This window comes from Calonectris borealis, chromosome Z, assembly GCF_964195595.1.
Source record: "Calonectris borealis chromosome Z, bCalBor7.hap1.2, whole genome shotgun sequence".
NCBI lineage: Eukaryota > Metazoa > Chordata > Aves > Procellariiformes > Procellariidae > Calonectris > Calonectris borealis.
The window spans coordinates 51981908-52001559 of NC_134352.1; the positions used below are offsets into that span (position 1 = coordinate 51981908).

Below are 19652 nucleotides of genomic sequence, written 5' to 3' on the forward strand. Positions count from 1 at the left end.
TTACTGAGCCCTGGACAGACACCTGGAGAAAGTTTGCCAAGAGCTGGGAAGCCCGTGTCTGGATGCCTGAACAGGGTTTGACCTCAGAAGGACATACACTGTCTTCAGTAAGGAAAACATTTGAGAGTCTGGCCTCAACTGTTAGAAACATGCAGCCATTTCCCAGACATGAATATTTGTTGCCTTCTCCTTTTTCATCCCCTGCTTTTTCTTTTGACTTGTAGTCGGGCTGTATGCTTCAGTATGAAGAAATCTTTTGGACAAAATGAGTAGTTTTTACTTCAGTCAGCAAGATGTATAGCTATCTAATGATGAAATTAGAATTGGTCATATGATCTGACGTTCAGGAATACATTTTTGAGTATCTTCTCTTAATAACAAATTAGAAGTAGAAGCTGTGTTGCTAAATGGTTCAATTGGTATATAATGTGCCTATCTGTAGGCACTTGGGAGTCTTTCTTGAAAATTTATTTCCTTGTGCCTTTCAGCTAACTTCTTTACCTCACCATCCCCATACTGGAAAACCACTAGTCCCTAACACCCCCACCCCAGTAAAGAGCAATACCCACCAGGCAGCATAGGTGGGATGCAGGAATGGTGCTTAGATAAATAGAGAATCATGTCAGACCATTTTCCCACCTCTTGGCAGAATCCTCCCAGTCAAATCATCCTCTACCCACAAAACAGCACTGCATTTCCAGCAGTGTCTTGCTTCTCTTTAATCAAATTTTAGATTTAGACATGATGACTCTCATTTGCTGCTATTGATTACCTGCCTCATAAGTGCATCATTCTTGGAACAAAGATACTAAAAAGCCTCACAATAAAGAAATTAATTGCACGTAATTTCATGCCTCCTTTACTGCTTTTCCTGAAAAACTCTTCAAACTGGAGTTTTCTTTCATGGTGAGTCATCCCTGGGGGCAGATCATAGAAAGAAATCAATCTTCACTGGGAGAGAGAAAGGGGACAGGTTTAAAAACTGACAGAGGGAAGTGAGTGAAAATGTTGTCCCAGACAACCTTGGTACAACAACATTCATGTGAACTGCTTGAAATCACACAAAAGGAGACAAAAAACCTATGGTGCAAAGAGTGTCAACCACCTTATCATGTAGCAGTGAGCTACGTGAAATTTTTTGTGCAGTTACTGCTTCCTCTCATGTATTTTCTGTGCTTCAAACACTGAGGCCTGTTCAGCAGTTACTGCAGGGTGAGGGCTCAGGTGGGTGTCACGTCCCCGGTGGTGTGTCTCCAGCAGCAAGCTTCCAAAAGCGAGGACTAAAAGGGTTCCCTCTCCCCTGTGCCGTGACTCGGATTTGAACCGAGGTTGCTGCGGCCACAACGCAGAGTACTAACCACTATACGATCACGGCAAGCTACAAAGGAAGTGTCCAGTGTCTCATGTTTTCTGTCCCCTCTAGCAGAGCCGTGCAAGCATTGCCACCTAGTGTGGAGCAGCTATCACGTTCCATGTGCTGGCCTCCTCCCCAGGGTCATCACTGCTATCGTGGCACAGCTGGGCATCCCCCAACCGAAATCGGCACTGCTGACAGAGAAGTGCATGCAGAAGACAGGCACACATGTTATGGTGGCAGAAAAATATTCCTGCTCCGTTTGGCAATTGCAGTCTGGTATGGAAATCTTTCGTTGCCTTCTCTTTGGCCAACATCTATCTTCAAACATACAATAATTTTGGTCTGCAAATCTTCTGTCTGTCTTCCATGCTGTGCCTAGGGATGGAGGAAAATCTGGTGAAAAGACATTCAAAGTTACAGAATTATTTTAAAAGCTGTTGAAAAGGAGGCATAAAAACACATGTTCCCCTCCTGCTGTAAGTCAAATTTGAACCAAGGTTGCTGTACCACAGCACATAGTACCAGCAACTGGACTGTTACAGCAAGCTGGCACATTGTGGCAGGTTTTGAACAGACATGGCAGAAAAATAAGATTTCTAGTAACATATCAATTCTTGACAGCACTGAGTCAACAAAAAAGGATTTCTGTTGAGGCTTGAGAGTTAATGTTTCAAAACACAGGTGTTCATAGTAGAGTTATTCTAATAATTGCCTTTATTAAAGATCTCATATCCACCATTTAGTCTCACTTTTTAATTCTCTGTCTGACAGTGATAACAAGAAAAGATTAATAATAGCAAGTATCTTCACAATTTTGTTAATTAGTTAAAAAAGTGGAAGAAATTGGTGAGTACACCAGATGGTTGCGCTGCCGTTCAAAGGGACCTCGTCAGGCTGGAGAAATAGGCTGACAAGAACTTCATGAAGCTCAACAGGTGGAAATGCCAAACCCTGCACCTGGGGAGGAACAACCCCATGGACCAGTACATGCTGGGGGGCTGACCAACGGGAAAGTAGCTTGTCAGAGAAGGCCCTGGGAGTTCTGGTGGACACCAAGTTGACCATGAGCTGGCAATGTGCCCTCGGGGCAAAGAAGGCCCACAGCCTCCTTGGCTGCATCAGGCAGAGCATTGCCAGCAGGTCAAGGGAGGCGATCCTTTCTCTGTACTCAGCACTGGTGAGACACATCTGGGTGCTGTGTCCAGTGCTTTGCTCCCCAGTACAAGAGAGACACGGACATACTGGAGAGAGTCCACTGAAGGGCCACTAAGATGATGAAGGGCTTAGGGCTTGGAGAGGGTGAGACAGCTGGGACTTTTTAGGCTCAAGAAGAGCAGGCTTAGGGGGGATCTTACCAATGTGCAGAAATACCTGATGGGAGGGTAAAGAAGATGGAGCCAGTCGCTTTTCTGTTGTATACAGTGACAGGACAGAAGGCAATGGGCACAAATTGAAATAAAGGAAATTCCTTTCAAACCTAAGAAAAACTTATTTACTGTGAGGGTGGTTGAACACTGGACGAGGTTGCCTAGAGAGGTTGTGGAATCTTCATCCTTGGAGATATTCAAACCCGATTGGACATGGTCCTGGGCAACCAGCTGTGTCTGACCCTGCTCAAGCTGCGTTGGGACTAGAGACTTCCAGAAGGGCTGGCCAGCCTCAGTGATTCTGACTCTCAGGAAAGCAAAGGAAAAAAAAACAACCCAGGCCTGTCAACTAAAATAAAATGTCAGTGCTTGCAAATTTTTTTTTTTTAACATTTCTATAATGTATAGCTGTGCTTAATAGCACAGGCAGTTGAGCAGAGGGAGTCCATGAGTGCCGAGAAATGAGATACTGAAAGCTTGACAACGTTCCCTGTCAACATTCGCAAAGCCTGTGTGAGCCGGAGAAGTAAGCAATAGCTAGAGGTTGAGCATCTTAGTTGGTACAAAAACATTTAGGACAACTTTAAGTGTCTTCTCCTATGTTTTCAGAATTGACAAAGGCTTTGTAACATGGATCTTGCCCAGTGCATGCATGTGTTATATTTTTGCTTGGAGTTAGAGGTGCCAAGTCATGGGTATGAATGGTTAAATGTATAGATTAGCAAGATTGCCTGGAATTTTCTAGCTTCTCTTTTTGCCAAGGTGAATGAATACAGATTACATTGTTTCAGCCAAACTCCCTGTGATTATGAAAAAAGGAGTTGGCTAATTTTTCTTCTACTAACCACAAATAAATAAAAATATGTCAGTTTGCCAGTCTATTCAGACTATGCTCTTTTTTCTTTCCTTTTTTTTTAATAACTCCACCCAATGTGGTTGGTTGTATGTGCTGGCATACTAATAGGAATACCCACAATTGTGCTACAAATTAATTAAATTTCTAGGAGTTTATCTTGTCCCAGTATTTGCAGTGCCTTGGATTTGATCCAAAGTTCTAATTTATTTTAGTAGTGCACAAGGCCACATTTCTGCACATAAACACGTATGCACAGCTTTTTTTGCATTGATTTGTAAGATTCTATGTGCTAAATGACTTCTACATATGTAATGAACATGGTCTCATGTTGATTAAATGCCTATCTGCTTCATATTTAAGGCCTTCTACCAGCCCAGTAATCTATTTCTCTGTCGCTTCCATCCTCCATACCTATCTTTTTTTGAAACCGGACCAGATTATTGTCAGAGAACCCGATGCAAAGCTACTAATTGCATGATACTGTGTGTCATTCAAGAAAAAGAGCAATTTTTAAAACATTTTAAACTCAAAAGTATGTTTGCAACATTAGTAAGCACGTCTCTGCCTTTGATTCAGCTTGTGCGTTTGTAACTGTTAAACCTGACTTGTTGGTGTTGGCACCAAGGGAAAAACTTGTCGCATTAGACAGTGTCAGCATGTCTGAATACAAAACATGAGCCTCTGGAGATTCTTCAATTTGATAGCATGTTAGTTATGCTTCTTTAATTGACTATGGTTGCTAAAATTTAGCTAAGAGCTTGATTAATTTGGAAATTGGGAATCTTGGCCTAGTAGTACTGAATACAAGTAGGTCTCCTTGAAATAATCCTGGCACACCGTGTTTCTAGTATTTTGCCCATTTAAAAATTATCCAAGAGGTAGTAGTGGGTCTAACTTGGTAGCAGAAGCAGAAGAAACTTAGCTATGCTCACAGATGGCAAGATTGCCTTACATTAGAGTAGACAACGGCAATGTCAAGGAAAAGAGAGTTCCCGAATAAGACAAAACCCAGAGGCAAGGGGATTTGAACTAAAAACACGTCACCTTTTTTGTGCTCAAGGTGTTGGCTATTTGGGGATAGCAAGACCTCTCAGGTCCTGCTCACAGTGGTAGAGCAGACCTCTGTCCCAAGACATGTAAGAGGCCATTTGTAGTACAATTTTTGGTATTGCAGGAAATATTAGTGCTACAGTTCAGACTACGCTATTGCTTCCAGTAAAATCCTGTCGCCCTGTCATCTGTCTTCCCCTTATGTTACTGCCTTTCTTTCCTTGTGTATCATGACTTAAATTTTCACTGGATTGAATTTCTGTTCCTGTGTAATTATATCAACATGAAGGAACCCATGGATACATGTGATGGTTTATTTCCCTCTTGGATGATGACATAACATCTAGCAAAACGGCCCCAGAGTAAGAGGCTTTTTCCTGGGCTGTGTTAAGGACGCAAAAGAGCTAACTCAGCTGCTAAACCCTGAGCACTTTTGTGAAAAAAAAGAAGTAAACCTCCCTAAGGTGTGTGCGTTTCAGAGTAAACTCTTTGATAAACTAAGTTCCATTGCAATCATCCTGATGACATGGTACCATTACATGAGCCTGAAAAGTCCTTGTGGTCAAACTAAACACTTGCAATACAGTATTATCTTTGCAATGGGGTAAAACATAATCATTGAGCCTCTTATTATATCTATTTTTTTTAGTTGTCTGAGTTATTATGTGTGGACAGATTATATGAGATTTCAATGCAGCCTGCAGAATGTTAGGATATGTATGCAATCTAATATAATATTAGACAGTAAAAATACTTGGGTTTAAAGTGTATTAGTGTTTTTTCAGTAGAGTTTTAAAAAAAAACATCCTTTATCAAAACCTTAAGTTGATGATGGACATCTCACTATTTAAAATCACTTTTTAAATTAATTTCTCATCTTATGTTAGGACTGGCTTAATGTAAGAACTAGTGAATGTTTTTTACTTAGACATGAATTTTCACAGTATCTAAACAATACACTGGATAATAAACCTGCCTTTAAGTAAATCTGGTTGGCAAATCAAACATACGTGAGCCTGAGGAAATTCGTAAAGTGTCCTATAATCCTGTTCCATTGGAATTCTTCTGGTGCAGAAACTTGCCTCACATAATGGTGAGAAGAAACCAGAGGGGAACAGTGACAGTGACTGAAAGGTAACACCTATCCCATCCAGTTGTGTTTCAGTCTGCCTGGCACACATATGGCAAAACTTGTCTTCATTCATGACCAGTATTTGTTTTACTTTTTATTGTTGAAAGTTGTTCTAGCTCCAAGGCAGTTTAGAGGTGATATATCCTCCCGTAATGGCATGTCAGACCAGACCAGACCGTTGTTTGGAGAATCCTGGCTCAAAATCCTACCTTTTACACTCAGATTTGATGTAGATGCATGGATAGCTACAGTCAAGGCCATCTGTTTAAACGAACAGCAAAGTCCCACTTGCAAAATTCTCAGACTTTTGGGTCTTATAGTGCAGAGGAGCCAAGCAAATGTAGATTGCTTGGCTGTCCAGACAGTACTGTACTGCATCTCTTCAGAAGAAACTCTTCTATCAAATAACTAAGGCAATGATGGAAAAATTTTGTGGGAGCCACATTTAACTTGATTTACAGCTTGTTCTATGGAAAGGATAACTGAGAGGCAAAACCACAAAGGAAACGTTCACACACCTCTATTATGCAATGGCTGCTTAATGTTGTATGTAGAGGACTAACAAAAAAATTCAGAGCAACTGTAATAATGGAATACTCATCAGGTCGTTCCAATCACATAACCAAACTGTATCTGATCACGGATGGTATTTAAGCATCTTTCAAATTAGGAAAAGGATTTAAAAACCAATTTTTTTAATAACAGATTGTTGATAAAAAGAAAAATTAATTGGGAATACATTAGACTCTCAGAAACTCAGCTTTCACAAAACAAGGTACACATGATACCCAGAATGTTTTTTAATAAGGTTTAGGTTTTGTTGTTGGAAATAAACAGATCTCTCTGACTTGTTGTTCCGATATGAAGATTTCTCTCAACAGAATTATGTAACAAGGAATGAAACGACCTTTCAGTTGCACTTCTGCAGCCAAGCATAGTGGAATATTATAAATATATCACAAGTTCATTCTGTATAATGTTGACAGCACAAACTTAAGCATTAGGCTAGTAAAGACTATTACTGTCAATGCGGTAACAGCAGTGTACCAGCGGGCCCGGGAGAGCTCGAATACATTTCCCTGTTGATATTACCCCATTGGCAACTGGCAGATGTTGATTACACACATGCTTGTGCTTGCCCTCCTCTGTGAGGCTTTTTGGATTGCAATGAGAAGATACTGTAATTTTTGTTTTCTTTTTTTGTGTACCATCTTATATCTCTGGGATAGCTTTTGTCAATTCAGTTGTGACCCTTACATTGGCTGCATTGAGAGCTCCCTAAGCACCAGCTCAACAACCTACACTATAAACCCCACATAAATGCATTTTCTGTTCTTGGTAACCAAACAGTAGATTTTAAAACTTATTCTAATGTCAGTGAATTAGTGTTAAAATAAGTGGGTTCAGATGATTGTAGCCAGATTTTGTTGCGCTAATCACCTCTTGAATATGCTATTTGGGGTTAGGGGTCAGGGGATGACAAAATGAGAGGCACTGTTAGTAGAGACCCTTTAAACTCCAGAGGTGGCAGAAATTTCTAGTGCTTTCAGTCCTAAAGTTAAAAAGACATTACACTCCATGATGAGGTTTTTTATTGTATCTACTGAATGCAAAACAAATAAACAAAAAACCCCTACCCAAACCCCACACATATATTGTTAAAAAATTCCCTGATTATCTTATTTAATATGCTACATGCAGCTAAAAGTAGTTAAGATCCCATATTCACGATGTCTTGTTACGCTGCAAAATTGCAGAGTATAAAAATTATCTGGCTTAGATTTGCATGATAATTAAGATTTACCTGGCAGGAGTTCATAAGGAACAGGCACAATAATGTCAAACTTGTGGCTTCCTTGAGAAATCTAGTTCGTGACCCCTTGCTCTGCGTTTGACTGGTCTGAAAGAGATTTTCTTATGCTGAATAAACATTTTTAGAGAATACCGGCTTTTAAAAAAGCTCGAACAATCGGTAGGTTTATATCTGTGAAATAACAAAACGTTAAGTGATTACCATGTTAAAAATCAGTCCAGGAGCTGGATAATATCATAATCTAAACCTCAGAACTGAATTAAGGGCATTGATTAACACCATCTGATGCTGGAGATTGACTCACACTATTAAAATCTATTCAGTGGCTATTAAATGATTGTTTAAACAGAGAATTATTATTTAATAGTGATTTCACCAGTTATGTCTACATTTTGAATATTTGAAGGATTCAGATTATTCACTGATGTGATCTGATTTGTTTCACTGAGAATCTGCCCTAATAGATACTTTCTGGCAAAAGGTATACTGGGGCTGAAAGAAAATTGACAAGGTTTTCTCTGTAAGCAGGAATGCTGTTTACCAAACCTTTCCTCACCATGTTCCTCAATATCTTTCCCTTTTTGATGTACATCAGAAGCATATAAAACATGTGATGGGGGGAGAGAGCTTTTATAAGATTTGGGTCTGTAAAGTACTTGCAGTTTCACATGCTGCTCTGTTTGTAATTGAACTGGGTTTGCTGCTGCCACCTCTCATCTGTTAATCACTGCTACATTCACCAGAGGTTATAACCAGTTCACATCTACCTGCATAACCAGGTGTTCACCCTCTAAGGGGGCTCTCAGGACGATACATGTTCCCTAAACATCTTTCATAGTAGGAAAGACTGATTATGACTGAGATATAAAAACTTCTGATTTTGGAGGATGGTGACAGGGAATAACAATGTTAACCTAGCTCAACTGTGCTAGAACATCGTGGTTGATACCTCACTTGTCTGTAATATGAAAAGGATTGGGAAAACTGGCCATAGGCTTGCATCAGCTGACCACAGTAGGCATGTCATTCAATCTACATATGATTAGGTTTTCCACCTGTAAAACATCTCTCAAAGGCACTGTGAGAATTTCATTTGTTAATGTTGGAAATCTCTGTTTCTCAGAAGAGATAGTACATTGTCTATGATATCTAGATATTAATTAAATTGTATAAATGAAACGTCAGTGACACTTCAGAAGCATAATTTAAAAACTCCTTTTATAATGCATTAGTAGCAATTACTGCTATAGGACCCCGATATTTATGCAATCAAGTAATTACCAAACAAATTATTACATGAGCTGTCTTAAATGAATATAACCTGAAAAGGTTAAAGTCACCCTGAGGCAATTAATCTCTTCTTCTGCAATGACCAGTACCATGAAATGTTTATCAAACATGACCTTATCTTCCCTCATTTTGCACTGTCAGTGTCCTCAGTCTACAGCACATTCATTGCTATAGTATTTTGTGAGGAGAGCAAAGCACTGAGAGACCAAAAATCTGACTTCTGCCTCTCCCAGCCCTCAGCAAGACATCTAACTATAACTCCTTATTTTTCATATATGTAAAATCCAGACCACAAAGTAAAATAATCATGACTGATAAAAAATGCTTTGCAAATCATTGATAAAACACATGAAAGAAGGTCACCCACGACAGGTGGGTAATTTTAACAATATGTATAACCTGTCCTGTTACACACTAAATGTGTCTCCAACTCAAATGCCTAACAGCAGTCTCAACAATGATAATTGGTTGGAAGTATTTAAAGCCTTCATAAGTTTTAACCAATACAGTTTCGTAGTTTCTCTGAGATGTTATTGCCCTATACAAATAATAAGTGGAAGCAGAAAGAGGTAACTGCCATGCCTGTCATGACACAAATTTTTACAATGACTCAAATGACAGAATTGATCCTGATTTTAGATTTCACTTTGACTAAAAGTGTAGCACAATAACATTATTATTACTGTCAAATACAGAGCATGGGGCTTTTTCGCGTGTTACTAGATTACACAAATGTGCTTATACTTAGTTACGCTCCATGAAAACCATTCCAAATTATTTATCTGTTATGAATTAATAACTTGTTTCATGTAATTTCGACTTACTTCGTCTGGTTAGGCAATGTTTTTTTCCCCAAAATCTTAAACAACTTAGTATTTAACCGAGCATTTTCACTAGGTAAAACCAGCTCCCTCTGCTGGCTCTGCAGAAAAGAGTGTGGGTCTCCCTAGGTCCTGGGGACGAAGGCTGGGTGTTGAGTGGGGCTTTGCCGTGCGTTTTAGGATTTTCTTACAGATCTTGCTTGTTGAAAGCACCGCTTAAAGGACAAGGAGTCAAAGCTTGATCTACAAGCGGTGTTGAACCACTGAGGAAGGCTACTGGCTCCGAAGGGAAAAAGAGGCTTTTCCTGAGACTAGTGTTTTTCACTAGTCGTTAGAAAGCCACCCCTTTCTGTGAAAAGAAACTAAAATTTTGAATAGTAAAGGAAACTATGTTATGCCTTGTTCAACCCTGAAGAGCTTAATTCACTGCCTGCTATACCCTCACATCTGTCTTTCCCATGACAGCAGAAAAATTGCACAGTGCTCTCTTTCAAAAGCATGAGACCAGTTTAAAAATAGTGAGATTTGATATGAAACCATTAAGAAACCAAGAGAACACATTTTTGGAGGGGCTGTGCAGAATGGGAGAACAAACAGATAACTACGTTTTGGCGTGCTCTTTTCCTGATGAAAGCTTAATTTTTTTTTATATTATTTATTAATTATAATTATATGGCTATAATTATAATTATTACATAATCCTCAGTCTCCAACAGTTGCTCAAGGAAAAACACCAAACGTCATGAAAATTGGAATTAAATAATGACATACAACAACACTAAAATTCATAAAATCTGCAACAAAGTCTTAATTTTTCAAAGTTTGGTGCGAAACAAAAATCAGCTATGACAAAATGTGCCCTTCCTAAATACTCTTTGGCCTTTTGATCATTGCTCTCCTTGGACTCCACGTATGCTAACTGCTGTGAACCAAGGAGTTTCTAAGATGCATGACATGTTTCTGTTCCAAGTTGCAAAGTTTCATAGATGTTTGTAACATTCTGTCCTTACCAGGAACTGTGACCAATTAAGCCTAGAAAGCTCCCTTGGACAGATCAGCTTGTCTCCGAAACAGACAGAAAGCATGTTCCACATTAAATTGTATTATTTTGCACATCTAATTTAAGACCCTCGGGGAACTGGTTTTCATAAATACCACTGCATCTCACTCTTCTTGCCTGCCTCTTGTATGATTGTTACATACCTAGACCTTTTGGGGTTTTATTCATGTGACTTAAATTTTGAGCTGTAGTATGCATATGCTGAAGAAGGAACAAAACTGTCTTTCCACATAACTGCGGGAACTCTTTGCTTTATTACATGGTTATAGGAGGATTGTGTGCTTCAGCATAGCTACACGTTTAGATCTGCATGTTACCTTCCGCTTCTTCGTGTCTGAACGTACACTGCTAACTACTGTAGAAAAGGGCTATTCTTAAACAGGATGGGATTAATAGACTATGCTGCAATTTCCTATGGGAAAAAGCTGCTCAGAATCACAGAATCACAGAACCACAGAATGGTTGAGGTTGGAAGGGACTTCTGGAGGTCATCTGGTCCAACCTCCCTTCTCAAGCAGGGCCACCTAGAGCAGGACCGTGTCCAGGCTTTCGAATATCTCCAAGGGTGGAGACTCCACAACCTCTCTGGGCAACCTTGCCAGTGCTCAATCATCCTCACAGTGAAACGGTGTTTTCTGATGTTCAGAGGCAACCACTTGTGTTTCAGTTTGTGCTCATCGCCCCTTGTCCTGTCACTGGGCACCACTGGGAAGAGCTTGGCTGCATCTTCTTTACACCCTCCTTTCAGGTATTTATATACATTGATAAGATTCCCACTGAGCCTTCTCCTGCATGGACTGGACTGGTCACCGCTTCTTTCTTCGTGCTGTATCTCGGCTCCGGTTAAAGGGAAACTCTCCCTAGATGTATTTGCTCATGCAGAGAAAGAGCACAGCTCATCTACGAACAGGACATGCCTTTCAATGGGACAGAGCAGCAACTCTATAGACGTGCTGAAGCCAGGTATTTCCACTGTGTTTTTTTGGGAAATGTTTTCACTGACAGCATTAGATAGTGGAAGTCCTAATAAAAACATTGCCATGTCTTCTACTGGAGTTTTTTTGTGGTGTCCACCAGGCAGCCTATCACCCGAACTAGATAAATTAGAGCTTTTTTAACTGTAAAGCAATTCTTACTGCCACCATGGAAAAGGCACTGAAGTTAATGCAGGATACCTCCCAGAACAGCTTGGGGTTAGCACAGCTGCAGTAAAGGATGGTGAAGTGATAATCTGTTGGAAGCAGGCACTTCTTGTCATGTGTAGTGGGATGCTTCCTTTATCAGATCTAGCATTAGCATGCTATGACCAGCCTTTCTTTCAGCAGATTGACTATTCTAACCCAAAAAGCAGACTCAAACAAAGGAATAACATTTTAGGGAAGCAAAAAAAGTAACAAATTTCAGCATGCTTGGATTCAGTTCCTTAAGAGCCTGGAAGCTAGAAAAGTTTGGTTTTTATTTACAATAAAAAGACTCATAACCAAAAAATTTGCAAGCAAAAGATTGCTTTAAGCACTTCTAGCCCCAGACTGATTCCTGCACCGTGTCACAAGTATCCAACAACAGATTTCATATGGCTGATCACTACCTTACGAGCTGGGCGGTCCAAAAAGTTTTCCACCTACTATGTGGTTCATTTATACCGTCTATACCTCACCAATCTGGCTGCAAGTATACTACAGGAGATTGCTCTGAAGGCCTCACTAAGCTTAGTTAAACAGTATCCACTGCTTTCCTCTTCTCTGTATGCGATGTTATAGAAGGTAATCCAGTTGGTCAGGTATGATTTTTCCTTGCTAAATCCATGCTCCCAATCACTTTATTCTCCTTCAGTCATCTGGACATGGCTTCCAGGAGGATTCACCTCATAATCTTACCAGGGACTGAGGTGAGGCTGACCAGCCTGACATTCCCTAGATCCACCTTCTTGCCCTTTTTGAACAAGGCTGTGCAACATTTACCTTTTTCAAGCCATAAGGAACACCTCCGAAACACCGTGACACTCTGAAGATAGTACAGAGCGTCTCACAGGGACATCAGCCAGCTCCCACAACAGCCTGAGATGCATTCTGTCTGGTCCCACCGATTTGTGTGTGTCCAACCTGCTTAAGTACTCCTCAGATCAATCCTCCTCTACCCTGGGTGATGTTTCATTCCCCAAGGCCTTGATAGCAGGCTTAGGGACCTAGGAGACCTGAAGACAAACACAGCCAGTAAAAATCAAGGCAAAGAAGTCACTGAGTGTCTTAGCCTTTTCATAGAACACCTTATTGCTGTTCTTCACGTCCCTTGACACTTTCAACTCCTGCTAAGTTTGGGCTTTCCTAACTCCATCCTGTTTTGTACCTCAAAAAGTTTTTAGAGCTTTGGCCTGTATTGCATAACTCCTAACAAAGAGACCTGTACATTATTTCTGCTTTTGGCTTACCCATTCTTCCTTTCATGCTGGTAACACACAAAGGTGAAACAAACTACTCAGTACGCAGTTCCAGGGTTCAGGGCTACTGCTCAATGTCTCTCAATCCATCCTACATTGCACCTCACATTAACTGCACTGTCTGCTGAATCAGAACTTACATAATAAAAATCATGTTCCTGTACCTCGACGAAACATAATTTGACAGAATTCAAAGAAACTCTGAAACAATAAACGCGACTAATGTCCCCTCAATTTTATCTTCTGTGTTACGCAGCTGAGCAAGAGCCATTCTGCAATGCCACTCCATCAGCAGCAACACCAAGTCTCTACAGCCCTACTGAAAAATCATTTATAATTCTCAGTTCCAGCTGTAGATGGCACTGCATGATACTATGCATGTTTTTTGCTTTTTCTGTATTCAGATTTCTTCTTTTCTAGATAGTATGGATAGCCTCTAAACTTTTCACAACTCATGTCTGTGACACGCAGCTGAGGATGTTTGCCTGAGAATGTAATAAAACAACACATGAGCAGAGGATTTTTCAAAGTTATGGGAAGTTCTGTTTGAAACATACTAGGCCTTGTTAGGTGAATATATTTTACTATATTTTTCAATCAAAATCTGATGTAGAAAATTCAGTGGGTCTCTTTCAACGAGCAAATAGGGGACGTGGAGAAGTAAGTGTAGTACGCCAGCTAAGGCACACCCAGCAGGAATCCAGAAATCCCATAATTGGTTGAAATCCATCTCCTGCTCCAGTGTCATACACAGAAACACGCTCATTGCCTTCATTTTTGGAGCTTCAGGGTTAGTGTCCTCTTTGCGATTTTTAACCCCTTTTCAATTCTGTTTCTGCTCTATGTAAAGCAGAAGACTGACAGGGTTTTGTTACTATCAGCTTAGAACAGAAGTGGTCTGTAACCGACAGATCTTTATGTCCTTACCCAGATGTTCATGCCTGACCTTAATGTAAAGCTACCCCTTATGCATTTGTCAGTAAAGGGGAGGGGGTGTTTTTAACTTTTAATACTGGAGAAGTAAAATGTTTAGAAATCTGCCACGCATGTTACTATCACTTTTCTATGTGCTCAGTCAAAAAAAGCATAGATGAGGAACATTTAGAACAAGCTTTTCAATGAAGCCTATTTTCTCTCAACATACTGAATACCATAAATGCTGGATCTGGAAACTATTACAACATTTTTAGAAGCTGAAAAGTAATCATAATGAGATCTTGCAAACAATGAACTCCATTCTCCCTCTGACATACAGAAGGATTTACGGACATATTATTGCCTATGCATTCAAAGAAAAATCCCTTGTGCATCAGCACAATAGGACGCAAATATCCACTGAGTTCTTCCACAATTACAGTACTAGTTTCACCCATTTATGTTTTTTTTATTATTATTCTAACAGTAGATGGCAACATTTAGTTGAAACTTGGCAAACCTCTGTGAGCTTTACAGAGCCTTTTCGGTTCTGATTTTACTCAGGGGACTTAGAGATACAGAAAAGTAACATATAGCAGCATATAATTAGAAACTGTAAATTAACTAAATTGTTTAATTACTGATATAAATTAATATAGCAATTACCTTATTTTCTTCCAAATTCCAGCTTGCCCAGGATAGTTTTTGACTGAAAGCCAGCTGTGCTCTGACAGTTTGTCTGGCAATTTGGAAAAATGTCAGTGTCCTAAGGGTTAAGCTTTCCCTATACAAAATTGTAACTGGAGAAAAGCAGCAGGTTAATTTCTTAAAGGGTGATCAATAAAGCTTTTCCTGAACTGCACAGCTTGGATTCAGATCTGAACTGCCAGCATCTCGGGATGTTTGGATCAAGCTTTTCAGTGTAGGCATTTACAATTCTCTGACTTTTACCATATCTGTTTCCCCTGATAGGTGCTCAGTGAATATTCCCATTTAATGCTGAAGTTAATGAGAATTCTGCTGTTGACTTGATAGAAACAGGAACATTCTCTGTAACATTAAAGGATAGAACTGCTCTCGGTTATTAAGATCACAGTAAAGCTGAAACCTCTTAACACTTCAGAGCCTGTCTTGTAACAGATGTCCGCATGCCTCAGGTGCAGGCTCAGGCATAAGGTGAAGCAGTATGTCTCCACTCACCCAGAATGGGCAAGCATCCACACCCTGGGCTGTATTCTAGTCTTTGGATACACACTGAAGGTACTTGTGTAATGTCTGGCCTTGGCAGGGGAGACCAAGGGTTTAGGAAAGGAAATGCCAGCTGCTTGGAGCTCTCTAGATATACTAGTCAAAGTAAGGCTATGTGTGTGTTTAATTAGAATAGGCAGCACTGCCCGAACTAAAGACTTGCCTTGTAGATCTGTTCAAGCAAAATATTTTCTTCAAGTTTTAATTCTTTTAAATACTAAATATAGACCTTTGTGTAACATCCATCTGCGTGTGTGATTCCTTGTCTGGATCTGCCTTGAAATCTTGGGCTTCAGCTTCTCAACAACAAGAAAGACCATATAGTCAAGGAACATTCACCAAAGTCTTCTGTTTAAATTACAGTGAAAGTGAAAAGCAGATCAGCAGGTATCTTAACGTGCATGGCTTTGCGAACCCCTCTGACCAAGGCACGGTATTCTCCATGGGTAGTACATCAATCACTGAGAGAGACTAGGGCATTATTCCTGGCGTTTAGACGCACAGCCTGGGCCTTGTGCTGTTGCGCAGACGAGTACAGAAAGAATGTCATTTGAGAGGGAGAGTGGGAGCTGAGTGAAGAGAGGGGGCCCTTGTACGGGGAAGAGAGAAGAAAAGAGAAAGGAAGAAGGCTCAGACACTGGAAAGCAAGATGCCTTTTAAGCTGCCAAGGGTTTAACAAAAGCAATCATGAGGTTATCCAAGAGGGAGTGAGCTTCTTATCATAAATACACAGATGATTTCATGGGCATGCTCTGGATCTCACCACACTTCTGTGTGTATCCTATTAAGTGGTGTTTGGTCTCTGACTTTTTTTTGTGGAAGGATGTTTCCTGCAGAACTTCACCGGAGGCTGCACATTCCACCCAGCGTTTATGTGGGTGTGGAAGAGTTCAGCAAATGTCCTGTATATCTATAGCTACTGCACTTTTTTTCTGATAATGGAATGAAAGATAGATAGAGTATTAAGAAATGGAGTATTCTGGAATTGTAAAATCTAGTAAATGTAGGGCAGCCTCTGTATTCTTCAGATACACTGAGATTAAGTTATCTCTAAAGAGGTGTTTAATCAGAGGAGGACAGAAGCATCTAGAGATAGAGGTAAATGGATTAGGGTTAAGTAACTGAGGCTTCGATTGCGACTGCAAAATTCCTTTGAATTCATCTCCCTGCAAGGAAATCCAGTGCAGCTGCTTGAAAAACCTCTGACTGTGGAGTGAACAAGAATAGGAAGCTGCTAAAACTTTGGCTGGCTGCTAGGACCAGTTTTGACTCAAAAGCAGGAGAATGTCCCAGCACAAAAGGCACGGAGGTTTAAAAGCAAGCCAAATCGGGAGATTGAGGGTCACTCATCTTATGGAAACAAGTTGCATTACACTTACAAAATGTTATGCCGATGTAGATTTCTATTTACAAAATAAAGACGTCTGTAGGTGATTGAATGATCCTGGGAGGAATTAGCAAGGAAGGATAGGCACACACTTTCAGTAATCTCTCCTAAAACAACAATGCATTTAGGCAGTAATTGCCTACAAGCAGCGTGTGCCATTTGACGAAGCTGGAGGACACAAACATAGCCAACCCAAGAGGTTAAATGGGGGGGTTGCAGCATAACTTTTCATACACTGCAGCTCGAAAATAACATGGGTAAAGAGGGCCTCTGGTTTGGTGCTGTCTATTCTGGAATGTATAGTGCAACTGGATCTAAATTTTGGGAGAGTGCCCAGTTTCAGATGTCTAAAGCCTCTGTTGAAAGCAGTGGAGACTATACACTGCCAAAGTTTTATGTACGCAACTGCAGATTGATTGCCTAATGGCAGTGGTGGGCTTTGATCATGAGTGTCTGGAGAGAGAAGTCTCAGTAGGCGCCCTTTTCCTCTTTTTTCCCTTTACTCTTCTAACTCCTAATTCTACTGTGTTTCTATGTTTTCCCCTTGTATTTACCACAAGCCTTTCACCGACACATGAGATCTAAAAGTTCCTCTCCACACATATTTCTCTTCTTTAATGGCTTGCTAGTTTTGAGGACTGTGCAAAAGGAGTTAACTGGAGAAGGTGCAAGCGTATGCAATTGCTCTAACACTTTGTCTATTTTGGGCTTTATGGGTGAGAGAAACAGATGAAGATAATTTCCTCTCATTCTCTGTTTCTTATTAGTAAATCATGAAGAATTCTTAGGTACAGAACATCCAAGCGGGATCATCATCTGTATGCAAGGGAAAATTCTTTCCTTACAGTTTGGTCAATGTGTGAGTCGGTGTCGCATAAAAGATGTAATAAGCTGTTGCTTCTCGCAATTAGATGTTTTGTTCTGACAGCAACCTAAAATTTAAGTCCAGTAGAATTAGGTGAGAGATCTTGCAGATTCCCAGCTAACCATATATTGTGATTCCACTTGGCAGCTAATAGGACTCAGAAAATTGCTTTTATTGGCCCCTACTTTCCATTTTACACACACTTCTGGAATTGTGCAAAATGACAGCAAACTGCCATGAATATATCCTGAGTCTATATTCATTGCTCACTTCCTTCCCTTAATGAAAAGAAGGGCGACACATCAATTTTTATACCTTTTTACTGAAAAAAAAAGTAGCACTCTTAATACTTACGTACCTAACAGATGGGATGAAATGCCAAAGAAATGTCTGACAGTATAGGCTCTGTTTTTTAGTGAAAAAACTTGCACAGTCGAAGATTTAAAACATTTTTTTAAAATCGTGCCTGCCCTGAAATCAGCCTGTTCATTTTTCTTTATAACTGCAGTTATGGGGAATCATCTCAGAAGCTTCCAACTCTGCTACAAAGACAGATGTTTGAACGATCCCCTCCTGCTCAGTATCAGCTGTTCAGCAGAGCTTGCCTGAGAAATAAAGGACCAGTTACCTCCTAATTCTGGCTGCCTTTTCAGGAATGATACAGGGATTTTTTTAATAACAAAGGTACCTTCTTTGTTCTGGGGGTCGGCTAGAAAGCCTCTGGAAAGCGCAGATTCAGCTTACCATCAATAGAACTTGCTGTGGCTCCTTGCTCTTAAACTTTACTTACAGGCCAATTATACAACCAGTATAATTTTTATGAAGGTGTGGTGGAGTTCATCACCCTGAGTCCCCCATGAATTCTGCATCTCTCCCTTTCGGGCATGAGGGATTCACTTATTTGATCAGCAGCAGCAGATCAGGCCACTTGAGAAAGAATGTAGGTAGCCCCACAGTCTGCTTTGCTGTGGGTACAGAGTGAGGTAGTGAACCTGATTCAGTGTTCAAAGATAAACAGTCTTGAAGGCTACACCATCACATCGTTTACTCATAAGTCAGTGTCCTTGGGTGTGGATGTGAAGAGGATCTAAAGAAATGAAATAGAGAACCCCCAAACCAGGTGCGGATATAGTGTCAGTAGGCTCTTCAGGGTTGTCATGTGATTTTCTCTAAATAGGCTTCACAAGGAGTCCCCTGAACATTGCTGATTTCCTTTCCTTTGGTCCCTGGGTTACCATTGTAGGAGAGGTTCTTTCTAAAAGCTTTCTGAGACGTGAACGGCAAAGCGAAAAATAAAAATTAAGCTTGTCTTTGCATATTAGGGCCTTGATTGGGGAAGAAAGCAGGAGAACATTCCCTATAAATGAACTCCCAGTTCAACAAAATCATAAAAGCCCTATAAAAGATTAAGTATAGAAAATAATGGCCATCCAAAAATATGGTAACAAAACACAGTAAATCATTCTTGGAGGGAACCCGTTTCATTTTCATGAATTAGGATGACCTCTGCATACTTCACCAAAGTTCTTATTTTACCACTCCTGAGCTCATAGAAGAGGGTATATTTCATCCCAGGGGTAATGTTAAGATACTGTGAGTTAAGCCCAGAAATATGCGCTGAACATCCCCCCATTACCAGACTGGGTGGAGCCTTGTGCGGAGGACTAAGACTTGAGTAACCCTTTCAAAACCTTCCTCCTCTCATGGCCCTCCCTGCTGCTACGCTCTGGTCTGAGGAATTTGTCCTTGAGAAGAGGTGACAGCCTATGTAGCGACTGGGCTTGCTGGAGTCTCTGGCAGAGATCTTCATTTGCATTTGGTATCGCCTCTTAGCTATTCAACAGTCATCAGTGGACTAGAGGCACCATCACTCATGCGTGGGTCACGAAGGGAAGGAAATGAACATAAAAAATGCAAGGCATACTGTGGCCATAAGCAGCACTAGGAGGACTACTGTAACATGGGGTGTCCTCCAGCTCTGATAAATTACACCAAAATCTAATTTGGCTTCTCTAACAGCAGGCATCCTAAGAGCCACCTTTGCCCCACCTGTC

At 40.5% G+C, this 19652-nt stretch overlaps 1 non-coding gene across 1 annotated transcript; it reads right to left on the bottom strand.

Moving 5' to 3' along the window:
* Positions 1-1303: 1303 nt before the first annotated feature.
* On the bottom strand, positions 1304-1375 carry TRNAH-GUG (transfer RNA histidin (anticodon GUG)). Its single transcript has one exon. It is a non-coding gene; the product is annotated as a tRNA-His (tRNA).
* Between the last annotated feature and the right edge of the window lie 18277 nt (positions 1376-19652).